Raw genomic sequence first — 11,935 nt, 5'->3', positions numbered from 1 at the left:
GTGGAGCTAGGCTGCTTATGTTTGATTTCCCTATACAGCTAGGCTGTTCTACTTTACCTTATTTTATGTTTTATGTTTGCCTTGCTTCAGCTAGGTTAGACTGTATAGCTAGGTTGCTTGTTTTCCTTTCTGTGCCGTTTGGCTATCCATTTAGCCTTGTGTTTTTTGCTACTAATAAAGCTGCCTCAGTTCATCTAAACTTGCGGTCCAGTTCTTGGGAGTACTCTTAGTTCTGAGGTGACTCGGTCTACCCAGAGGTGGTTGGGTGATTCTCACATGGCCACCTCTGGGCAAAGGGCTCACAAACATCACAGGTGGACTTTTAGCCTAGATTTGAAGACAGGCAAAGTTAGAGCTTGATGGACTGACTCAGGAAATCTATTCCAGGTGTATGGTACAGCAAGATAAAAGGAACAGTCTGGAGTTGGCAGTGGAGAAGAATACTGAGAGAGATTTACCCGATAAACGGAGTTCCTGGTGAAGAGTGCAGGGAGAGATAAGAGTAGAGAGGTACTGAGGATCTGCAGAGTGACTGCACTTGTAAGTCAATAAGAGAAGTTTGAATTGTATGTGAAAACAGGGAGCCAATGAAGTGCTTGAGGAGCGGGTTAATATGAGCGTAGCGACAATGGCAGAATATAAGTCGTGCAGCAGAATTTTGAACAGATTAGAGGCGAGATATGGCTTAGTGGGAGACCTGTAAGAAGCAAGTTGCAGTAGTCTAAGTTTGAGGTGGTAAGAGGGTGGATAAGTGTTTTGGTAGTGTGCTCAGAAAGGCATGAATTTTGGTGACATTATACAGAAAGAAATATCAGATTTTAGCAGTCAGATATGTGCAGAGAAAGAGAGAGGCTATGAGCTGATGAGACAGGGAAGATGAGAGTGTTATACCACAGAAATAGAGAATGAGGGAAGAGGGGAGGTTGGTTTACGAGGAAAGATAAGAAGCTCAGTCTTGGCCATGTTTAGTTTCCGATGACAGTGAGACATCCAGGCAGCAATGTCAGACAGGCAGGCTGATACTTGGGCCTGGATTCCTGAAATTTCTGGTGTGGAGAGGTAGATCTGGAAGTCATCAGCATAAAGATGATATTGAAAACCCTGAGAGGAGATCAGAGCAGCAAGGGAAGAAGTGTAGATAACGAAAAGAAGAGGTCCCAAGTCAGAGTCCTGAGGTACACCAACTGATAGTGGGATAAATGTGGAGGAGGATCCACCAGAGCATACACTAAAAGTGTGATGGGAGAAATAAGAAATACAAGAAAGAGCAGAGCCCTGAAATCCAAGAGAAGACAGTGTATCAATGAGAAGGTGGTGATCAACAGTGTGAAAAGCAACAGATAGATTGTGAAGGATGAGGATAGAATAGAGTCCTTTGGATCTGGCCAGAAACAGGTCACTGGAGACATTAGCAAGGGTTGTTTCAGTTGAATACAGAGGGAAAAAGCCAGATTGAAGTGGATGAAGAATAGCTTGAGATGAAAGAAAGTCAAGATAATGGCGGTGAACAACATGTTCAAGCAGCTTGAATAAGATAGGGAGGAAGGAGATGGGGCGATAATTAGAAGGGCAGGTAGGGTCCAATGAAGGTTTTTTGAGGAGTGGTATAACCACGGCATGTTTTAAGGCATCAGGAACAGTTGCAGTGGAAAATGAAAGATTGAGGCTATGGTAGAAATAGTGCTGAGTAGATGGGTGGGAATAGGATCAGAGGAACAAGTAGTCAGTGTGGAGGAAGAAAGAAAATGTGCAGTTTACTCTTCAGTGATTTCAGAAAAGGAAGAAAAAGAGACGGGGGTTGAAGGAAGTTTGATAGAATGGACTGGGGGAAGGAAAGGTGGAGGTGGCTTGGTTGAGAACTCAAGGTTAATCTTGTGAACCTTGTCATGAAAGTACTCAGACATAGTCTGGGGAGAAAGTGAAAGGGGGGGTGAAGATTGAAGGTACTCTGAGGAGAGAGTTCAGTGTGGTAAAGAGATGTCGCGGGTTTGAACCAAAACAGTTTGTCAAATGGATGTAGTAGTCCTGTTTGGCAAGTGAAAGAGTAAACTGGAAGGAGGTCAGCAAGAATTTGAAATGTATGAATTCAGCATGGGCATGGGATTTTAGCCAAAAGCGTTCAGCAGATCAGGCACAGGAACATATTTATTTATTTTATTTCTTTATTTAGATTTTGCTCACACCTTTTTCAGTAGTAGCTCAAGATGAGTTACATTTAGGTACACTGGATATTTCTCTGTCCCAGGAGGGCTCACAATCTAAACATAGGTAGCAGATTCTAGAGGCCAGCCAGTTCTGGGGTTTGGTACGCCTTACAGAACTGGGAATGGGAGGAGTGCGAGTATCCAGAGCTGAGGAGAGAACAGTATTACAGGAAGAGACATCCTCTTTGAGAGACTTGGATAACATACCAGCTCATAATCGAAAGTGATCGCCGGCCATTTCCCGACACAAATCGGGACATGGCCAGCGATCTCGGAAAAGCCGCGAAATCGGTATAATCGAAAGCTGCTTTTTTTGACAGCATCACCGCTTTCCCGTCACCTCGCCGGCGAAAGTTCAAAGGGGCGTGTCGGTGGTGAAGCAAAGGCGTGACATGGGCGGGTATAGGCGTGGCTACCAGATAGCCGGCTTTCGCCGATAATGGAAAACAAATACGGCGTTAAGCAGTATTTCGCCAGGTTTACTTGGTCCTTTTATTTTCACGACCAAGCCTCAAAAAGGTGCCCAAACTGACCAGATGACCACCGGAAGGAAGCGGAGATGAACTCCCCTTACTCCCCCAGTGGTCACTAACCTCCTCCCACCAAAAAACCCCCACTTTAAACACTTTTTTTCCAGCCTGTATGCCAGCCTCAAATGCCGTACCCACCTCCATGACAGCAGAATGTGTTCTGTCCTCCGACAGCCTTTTCCTGCTTGTGATGTGGCTCTGGGGTGAGTGTGACACGTTTTCTGTTATTTGCACTGCAGAGTCACATCAGCAATGCATTGTGGTGGGTGTAGGTATTGGTAGTTGGTAGGCTCTACTCCCCTGGTGCTTTCCCCCTGCTTACTGGGTTAGAGTGTGCCCTGTTTTGTTTCCTGTTGTAGTCCATGCGGTAGTGGCCATTTTTGTAAGCCAGTTTTAGTTCCCTTTCCTGTGTTACCCACGTTAGAGAACGTAGTTCTTACCTTGAATGGTGCTGAAAGAGGGCATTGTACACCATTGTGCCAGCTCTGACCTACTGCTAATCTTAGTACCAGGGGACTCTTTGCCCGTGGGGCACAACCTCTGATCTGCCGTTAGCTGTGAGTAAATGTGCTTATTCAAATAAAGACTTTTTCAAAGAGATTAGTCTTCAGGTGTCAACTGGTGTGCCAAAGTTATACAGCAGCAATAAGTCCTAGAGGCAGTATGCAGGTCCCTGGAGCAGTTTTAGTGGGTGCAGTACATTTGTGGATAGTGGGTTTTGGGGGGGGGGGGGGTTGGGGGGCTCAGCTCCCGAAGTAAGGGAGCTATGCATGTGGGAGCTTTTCTGAAGTCCACCGCAGTGACCCCTAGGGAGCCCATTGGTGTCCAGGCATGTCAGGGGGGCCAGTGCACTAAAAATGCTGGCTCCTCCCACGGCCAAATGCCTTGGATTTGGCCGGGGTTTGAGATGGCCGACATAACTTTCCATTATCGCTAAAAAACGAAGCCGCCCATCTCAAACCCCTGCCAAATCCAAGGCATTTGGCTGGCTGGAACCGTATTATCGAAACAAAAGATGGCCAGCCATCTTTTTCAAAAATATGGGTCTGGCCAGCTGTTTGCGGCACTGCCAAAATACATCGCCGGCCATGTATTTCGCTGGCGCCGTTTGATTATTCCCCTCATAGTGATTGAGAAGAGGGCTGAAACACTGGTGGAGAGCATGCAAGAGTCAATACCCTGAAGATTCCTAAATGTATTGGTAGAGATTGGACGGGATTGGGGGGGGGGGGGGTGGAGGAAGGTCTTTAAGTGTGAAAAAGTTAAGAATACACCCAAGACTTATCTGATATTGCAAGCTGCTGGGAGATCCAGCTCAGGAACAGAAGAAAGCCTTTATTTTTGAAGAGGGAAAAATTGATCCTGTAAAGCTCTGATCTCTCTTTTTTTTTTTTTATCCCTGTTTGATCCTTCATGAACTACCTCTACGGACAAGCTGACCTCTACTTCATAGCAAAATTTAGGGGGCCCCTTTTACTAAAGCTTAGCACACATTAACTGACTTAGCTAAATGCTAAGAAGCCCATTTTATACCTTTGGGCTTCTTAGAATTTAGCGCATGCTAAGCTTTAGTAAAAGGGCCTTTTAGTTCTGTTTCTATATATGTTTCAGAGAATACAAAAAGTTTACTCATGGGGGAATTTTGCATTAAAAAAAACAAAAAACAATTCTTCATACATTATCTGAAAATTCTGCAACTCTTATTTATCCAAGTAAACAATACAATTACTATCTCTGAGCAATAATGAACTAAACTATAATACAGAAAAAAATGTTAGTTGTAACTTATAAAACATGGAGGTTTTTTTTTTGTTTTTTAAGGATTTAGTGCACAGTTCACCCAGTACTGGAATAATACACAAAAACTAAAGGTCCTAATTTTTAAGGATCTCAATTTATCAATTTGTGGTGCCTGAGGAAAATTCCAAGCTGCATGCAGTGCCAAATTCTTGTGGCTGCCAATCCTTGTGGTAACACAGCGATGTTTGTTGTTCTTGCCAAAATGACAGCAGTTTCAAGAAATCAGTGCTGCTGGCAGGTCAGAACTTCTCTCAGGCTTCACGGATTGCTAAATTAAAATTCACAAAAACCAGCAGTTCTAACCATATGGCAACAGAGACTCATCTCCACATTCTTCCCCTCTACTCTCTCCCACAATACACACACTGCTTGCTCAGGTGATCTTCACCAGTCTCTCTTGCCAGGCAACCATTTACCCCCAACAATCCAGTCTGTTCTCCCCAATTCCCAACCAGTCAGCAGCCAGCTGTCCCCAAATCAGTTGACTAATAAACCAGTTCGCTTTCCCTTCTTCAATCAAACAACCAGCCTACCCTCAACCAAAAAAATTTTTTTTTTTTGAGAGGCGTGTCAGGGACAGAGAGTGGGTGTTCCTGCGTTAACCAGTTAGTGCATCTATATTGACACGCACTAACTCGTTGGTACACGAATAATGCAGGAGTCCTTACAACCTACAAAATAGGTGGCGATAAGTGCTTACACGTAAATTTTTTAAAATGGCTGCATGCTAATGGGCTTGGTTTTCCAACACTAGATTTTGTTTGGAGAAGATAAGCTAAGTGCTTATGTTATGATCATTATCGTGTTTTATTTTGCAGTTTGAGCATTTTGCTGTAGTGGAGTTTTAGATACCAGGGGTAGTACAAATCATTAAAACCATGGAGAAGGTCGTTGACCTGAAACAGCATGAGCTATAAGAGGTTATTTTACCTATTCAGCCCATTGTTTGGTGTAATATGATGTCCACCTTCTGTTCTTAATTTATATTTATATATTGAGCAATGCTTAGGAGTGAAGTTTTGAACAACTATTTGAGAGTTATCACTCTGTATAGCCTATCATTTTTCATTTTGATTGACATTTTCAGGGGGTTGTTTTTATTCCTTCCCCCCCACCACATGCCCTTGTGAATATTAGTATATGGCTATTAAAAATATGGAAAATTAGGGCTTTTATAGCCAGAGTAAAAATGGCTTTAGCGCATGGGAAAGACCCACATAAGGGTGAACTAAGGCCTATTTTTACAGCAGCTTAGTAAAAGGATCCCTAAGTCAGGATGGCCCAAACAATACAATGAATTCTCAACATGTTATTAATATTAATATTCCAGGTAGCATGAAAAGAAAAGTAAATGTAAAAATGTCTTCACTGTGAATCTATTCTGGTGTAGACCTGATGAGTAACAATGAAGGCATTAGCCACATGACTACAGTTGCTCCTACACTCAAATGGCCTGAATGTATTTTGGAGTCCTTATTAATTTTTTTTTTGACTGATCATCTGTTCCTAAGATGGTTCAAACCCACAAAAAGGTCTCCCTTCCATTCATCATCTTCTGGCCATAAAGCAAAGATACTTAGCTGTACCTGGTGTTCTTCAAAGACAGCAGACCGCTTATTCTCACATGTGGGTGATGTCATGTGACGGAGCCCCAGTACAGGCGCTGAATCATTAGCACTAGAGAAAGTTCTAGCAGCGTCCCACAGCGCATCCGCTGGTGAGTTCCCACCCGACACTCAAGCATGGGTAAGCAGCCTGCTGTCCTCAGAGAACACCAGCTACAAGTAAGTATTTTTGCTTTTTCCGAGGACAAGCAGGCCAAATGGGGGAATCCCTAGCTACCAGACTCACCGAAAAAACAAGAAAGCTAGGATAATGGAGTCTCAAAACGTTAAGACTAAAACTTCGATCAAACTGAAACTATATACATACTAGCTGTGTAGGTGCAGCCTGGAACAGAGTAAAACAGGGCCTAGGAGGGTGGAGTTGAATTCTAGACACCGGACAAATTCTGCAGAACTGCCTGTCCAAACTGACTGTCACGCCAAACACAGAAGAAAGCAGACCTCCACAATGGAAAATCCAAGAGAAGGGCACAGCGAAGGTGACAAAATAGATGATGCCAATCAAACTTCTATGGAGACTGATTTCAAGTGGACTACCGATGCAGCCATGGCTTGAGTTGTGAAATGTCCCTCAAGAGTCAGCCCAGCCTGGGCATAAGCAAAGGCGATGCAGTCTGCTATCCAATTTGAAAGTGTGCGTTTGCTGATGGCCGTTTGGTCAAAAGAAAAGAAAAGCTGGGTGACTGTCTATGGGCTTTAGTCCACTCCAGATAGAAGGCTAAGGCTCGCTTGCAGTCTAAAGTATGGAGTACGCTTTTGCTAGGATGGGCATGATATCTGGGGAAACCTCCTGAAAGAACAATTGACTGGTTAAGATGGAACTCCAACACAACCTTAGGAAGGAATTTGGGGTGCATGTGGAGGACTACTCTGTTGTGATGACATTTAATATATGGTGGGTGAGCTACTAGAGCTTGGCACTCAGTGACTCTGTGAGCTGAAGTGACCACCACCAGAAAATCAACTTTCCAGGTCAGAAACGTTAGATGGTAGGTATCCAGATGCTGAAAAGGAGCTTTCATCAGCTGGGTGAGAACTATTTTGAGATCCTATGACACAATTGGAAGTTTGGTAGGGGGCTTTGTCAACAGCAAACCTCTCATGAAGCAAACAACTAAAGGATGCACAGAGATGGACTCACCTCCTACACACTGATAAGCACCAATTGAACTAAGTTGAATCCTTAGAGAGTTGGTTTTCAAACTAGACTCAGAGAGGTACAGGACATACTCAAGCAGTTTTCCTGTAAGGCAAGAGAAGGGATCTAAGGCATTGCCCTCACACCAGATTGCAAACCTTCTCCATTAAAGAGTAATACCTCTTAGTGGAGTCTTTCCTGGAAACCCGCAAGACATGGGTGACACCCTAAGGCAATCCGAGGGATTCAAGTTCTATGCGCTCAACATCCAAGCTATAAGGGCCAGAGACTGGAGGTTGGGATGCAGAAGGGACCCCTCGTTCTGCGTGATGAGAGCTGGAAAACAGTCCAACCTCAACAGATCTTCTAAAGACAACTCCAGAAGAGGGAACCATATGTGAAGTAATTAGCATCATGGTGCCTTGGTCTTGCCTGAGTTTCAGCAAGGTCTTCTCTATCAAAGGTATAGTAGGATATGCATACAAAAGTCCTCTTCCCCAACGTAGGAGAAAAGCATCTGACCCTAGACTGCTGTGTGATCTGAGCCTGCAGCAGAACTGAGGGACCTTGTTGTTGAGATGAGTGATGAAAAGATAATGGGCCATCTGTGGTGGTAAAAAGTGAGTCTCCCTCTTACCAGAAGGTCGTCTGGAATGATACTTTTTGCGTGGCTATGCTCTACTGGAGCTAGTCAAAAGCCTATGCCCTGCTCTGACTGGAGAGCTGGCTGGAATTTCTGGAGATGAGCTGACAAGACCTGGGAAGGGGGCCTTGAGTCACCTGAGTAGACCTACGCCTGTGACTCTGCCCAGTCAAAAATCTTCTTGTTGAAGAAGATGCAGATGGAGGATGCTGAGAGAGAGTGTGGATAGTATCAGTGGGCATTTCAGTGAGGTCAGTGACCTCATCCATTTTCTCTCCAAATAAGTTTTCCCTTTGGCAGGACACATCCATCAACCTCTCCTGAACAGACTGATCCAGGCCAGAGACATGCAACCATGAGAGTCTGCAAATCCCCACACCCATTCTAGAATCTCGACGCAATATCAAAAGTGTTGCAAGCACCCCTCGTCAAATAATGCCAACATCTGCTTACTGGCCAACTGGCGAAGCTCGGCAGTCTGCTCCACAGGGAGAGAACCTGCCACATTAAGTGTACTATTAACTACAGACTCCAAGTAAAGGCTTGTGTAGAGCTGGTAGGACTGGATGCGGGCAATGAGAATCGAGGTCTGAAACGTTTTCTTCCCAAATGAATCTAAGGTTCTAGCCTCTCACCCTGGGGGAGCCAAAGGCATGAGACCGAGAGCTCTTAGCTCGTTTGAGAGTAGATTCAACTACCAAAGAGGGGTGAGGCAACTGGGCCCTCTCAAATCTGGGAGTCTTATGGATACGATATTACATATCTACTTTCTTGGGTGCTACCTGCACTGAGAGGGGAGCTTCCCAGTTCCTCATAAGTACATCCTTAAGGATAGGGTGCAGTAGCACAGTAATCCCTTCCTTAGGAGGAGACTTATAGCCCAAAACAAATAATGTCTCTGCCCTGGGCTCCTCCTCCGTCTCCAACTTAAATGGGATGGCCGCAGCCATCTCTCTGGCAAAACCAGTAAAAGAGAGCGCCTCTGGAGGAGATTTTCATCTCTCTTGATGAGGCGAGGGATCAAATGGGATATGATGACTCCTCCAAGAAGTAATGTGGATCTTCGTCTGATACCCATGAGCGGTTCCAGTCAGTCTCCTCTTTCTCTTGAGAATCAGGAGACTGAGTCTGAACTGGCCTTGATCAAGTGGAATGACGTCCACGTTCTGAAGAGTGTCGAGGTGCAGCCCTTCTCTGACTATGGGGAAGCTTCCTCTCTCAGTGTCAGAGGGGTACTGCTTGCTCAGGCCTCGGCTCCAACACCTGGCGAGGTACCGGTGTCGATATTCTGGGCATCAGCATCAGTGGAGCCTCAGAGAGGGCCTGGGGCTGTTCCACTGAGGGAGCAAGCACCCTCGATGTCAAAGCGGGAGCTACCTGCAGCAACTGCGCCAACTCCTCTTGGAGCATGTTCTGGAACCGCTCATCAAGGGCGGGCATTGGCCAAGGGCATGGGAGCCAGGGTGAGGTAGCCTGTGAAGTCATCGGTGCCAAACCTGTGATGGGTACCTGGCTGCTTGATGACTGGTGCAGTGGCACCTCTTCCAAGGAGGGGGAGCACTCCTCCCGATGCCAGTGCTTCTTGGGTATCAGAGATTATGATGCCCCGGTGCTCCTAGCACCATGCGTCGAGGTGGACCAATGCTTACGCTTCTTGGGCTTCCCCCAATGCATACAGCCTCGATCCCCCAGTGCCGATGAAGATGCTGCCAAATCCGAGCGTCTCCCTGATGGGTCCAATCTTAACCGGTCCTGGGGCCTGCTAACAGCGCCCAGTGCCGAGGCAAGTGGAGACCCACTCGATGCAGGTGCACTCCCTACCGGTGTTGCAGCCGGTCCCGAAGACGATGGTCCGTCCTTCGAAGAGCCACAAAGCTTCTCCTGCTCAGACAATCACACTCTCTGTGTCCTAGCCTGCACATTAAGACAAAAATCATAAACAGAGGGATCATGATCTGGCCCAAGGCACCCAATACACCAGCTGTGCGGGTTGATGAGTGAAATAACACGGCGACATTTAGCACACCACTTGAAGTCACTGGGAACCTTCTTGTGGCCTAACTGCCTAACCATGCAGCCACTCGTGAAAAATAAAGGAAACAGAAAAAAAGCTGAAAAACTAGAGAAAAAAATATGAGGCAGGGAAAACTGGAAAAATAAATTAAAAATTAAGATAATTACCTGCAGTGGAAGGCACTCACAATAGCAAAAAAATTTTTTTTGAAAAGCGCAGCATGAGGAGAAGACTACATGAACACGTCCTCTCAGCTCCATTGAAAAAAAGAGACTGAGGGACCCGTGCTTGGGTGGGAAGGCACCAGTGCATGCACGGTGGGATGCTGCTAGAACTTTCTCTCGTGCTAGCGATTCAACGTTCCGTCTAATGACATCACCTACATGTGGGAATAGTGTGGCCTGCTTGTCCTTGAAGAAAAGGAATGTGTGTAAACTGAACCCTAATGAACTTAAAGGAACTGAGAAGGGCAGAAGCCAGAGTCAGAAAGAAAAGACAGGTGACAGAATGCTGCAGCAACACAATAATTGCAGATTACCTAATCACATCTTGCCTCATTCATTTCAGTAACTGGCATCTCTGGAGGAGTAATTATACCTACATTGCACATGGAAGTAAAATATTATTACAATCACTTCTAAGTCTCAATAATTAGCCCTTTGAACAGTAGGTAACAGTACCCTTATTTTTATACCCACAAGGAAAATATTTTGAATTCATATTTTTATCATAAGATACACTGATGGACTGAGGGGAAATTGAAAGAAAGCTTGTGACAGGGGCTCGCCTTTAAACTTTATTGCTGATATCTAACAATACTACAGAAAGCAAAGGGGCCATGGACTCTTACCAGGTGTGTGCTCCTTCCCTCAGTAGACATATTGAAAATGGAAAAGTGTAGTGAATGTGTTGAATCATGTGCTAAGGATCCCCCCATAGGAGGACCTCGATGGATCAATCCTGGGTGTTCATATATAGTGCCCCAAGAGATGTTTCCAGGAGTTGATGTGCTGGAACTTGAAAAGACAGGAAGTCAGTCTCCTCCTGTCTTCCTGCCTGCAGTGGTTTGCAGGTGGTGCACACTGGTAGACCCTATGATGGTTCAGTAGACACTATGATAGGTCAGTAGCCCTGTAACTCTTGGTTCTGTGGTGCTACCTGAAGTGGAGAGTTTTGCCTAAATTGGGGGGGGGGGGGGGGGGGTTATATCTCCAAAACAAAGAAAAGACCCCAGAATTTGATCTACAAATCTGATGTTTGATCAGAAGAGTCTGAGAAGAGAGATCAATCATGGAAATAAACACACCAGGATGTACCAAGGACACCTATAATACTGCTGGCAGAGTCTGATCGTTTTCTACAGAATTGATTTATAGGAGCAGTCCTTTGTGTAATCCCCCTCCCCTCCCCCCAAAGTTATTTGTTCACAGGTTGTGTTGAAATTTTATTCATTCACATTGTTTTTCAATGTTAACCCTTGTTATCTCCACTGCAACCTGTCATTTTCCTTTTGTGTTACCAATGATTTTAATGTGAAAGGAATTCATTTGTAAGGTGCCTTGCTGAAATAGACAAAGGTCAATGTATCAAATATATAAACTTGCTCCAGGGAAACCTAAATTCCAGGAGGGATTAAAGGAGCTCTCAAGAGGGGTGCAGAAAAGGATCAGAAGCCCCATCTACTAGAGTAGCTGTGCATCATGGATGCAGCAGGGAAGAAAATGGACCATATGCCAAATGATTTAGCTTGATGAGGTTTCAGAGTAAAGATTGATTCTTAGAATAGTCTGTATGGAGAGGCTTTGTTGAAATACAAATCTAGCACCATGAGCCCTGAAGGTACCTTGCTTGACATAAAACATAATATCACTTTCACACATATTCACAAAATCACAGCTTTTTGTTCTGTATCTTCACACTTTACCACAACACATACAGAATTTCAGATAAAGATTTTCATGAAAAGCAAATTCCATTTCAA

At 44.9% G+C, this 11,935-nt stretch overlaps 1 long non-coding RNA gene across 1 annotated transcript; it reads right to left on the bottom strand.

Moving 5' to 3' along the window:
* Positions 1 to 735: 735 nt before the first annotated feature.
* Positions 736 to 11,104, bottom strand: LOC115462564. Its single transcript, XR_003940891.1, has 3 exons — positions 11,093 to 11,104; positions 9,177 to 9,182; positions 736 to 852 (listed from the first exon to the last, which is right to left on the bottom strand). It is a non-coding gene; the product is annotated as an uncharacterized LOC115462564 (long non-coding RNA).
* Between the last annotated feature and the right edge of the window lie 831 nt (positions 11,105 to 11,935).

This window comes from Microcaecilia unicolor, chromosome 2, assembly GCF_901765095.1.
Source record: "Microcaecilia unicolor chromosome 2, aMicUni1.1, whole genome shotgun sequence".
Taxonomy (NCBI): Eukaryota; Metazoa; Chordata; class Amphibia; order Gymnophiona; family Siphonopidae; genus Microcaecilia; species Microcaecilia unicolor.
This window is presented reverse-complemented; position numbering and strand designations above follow the sequence as displayed.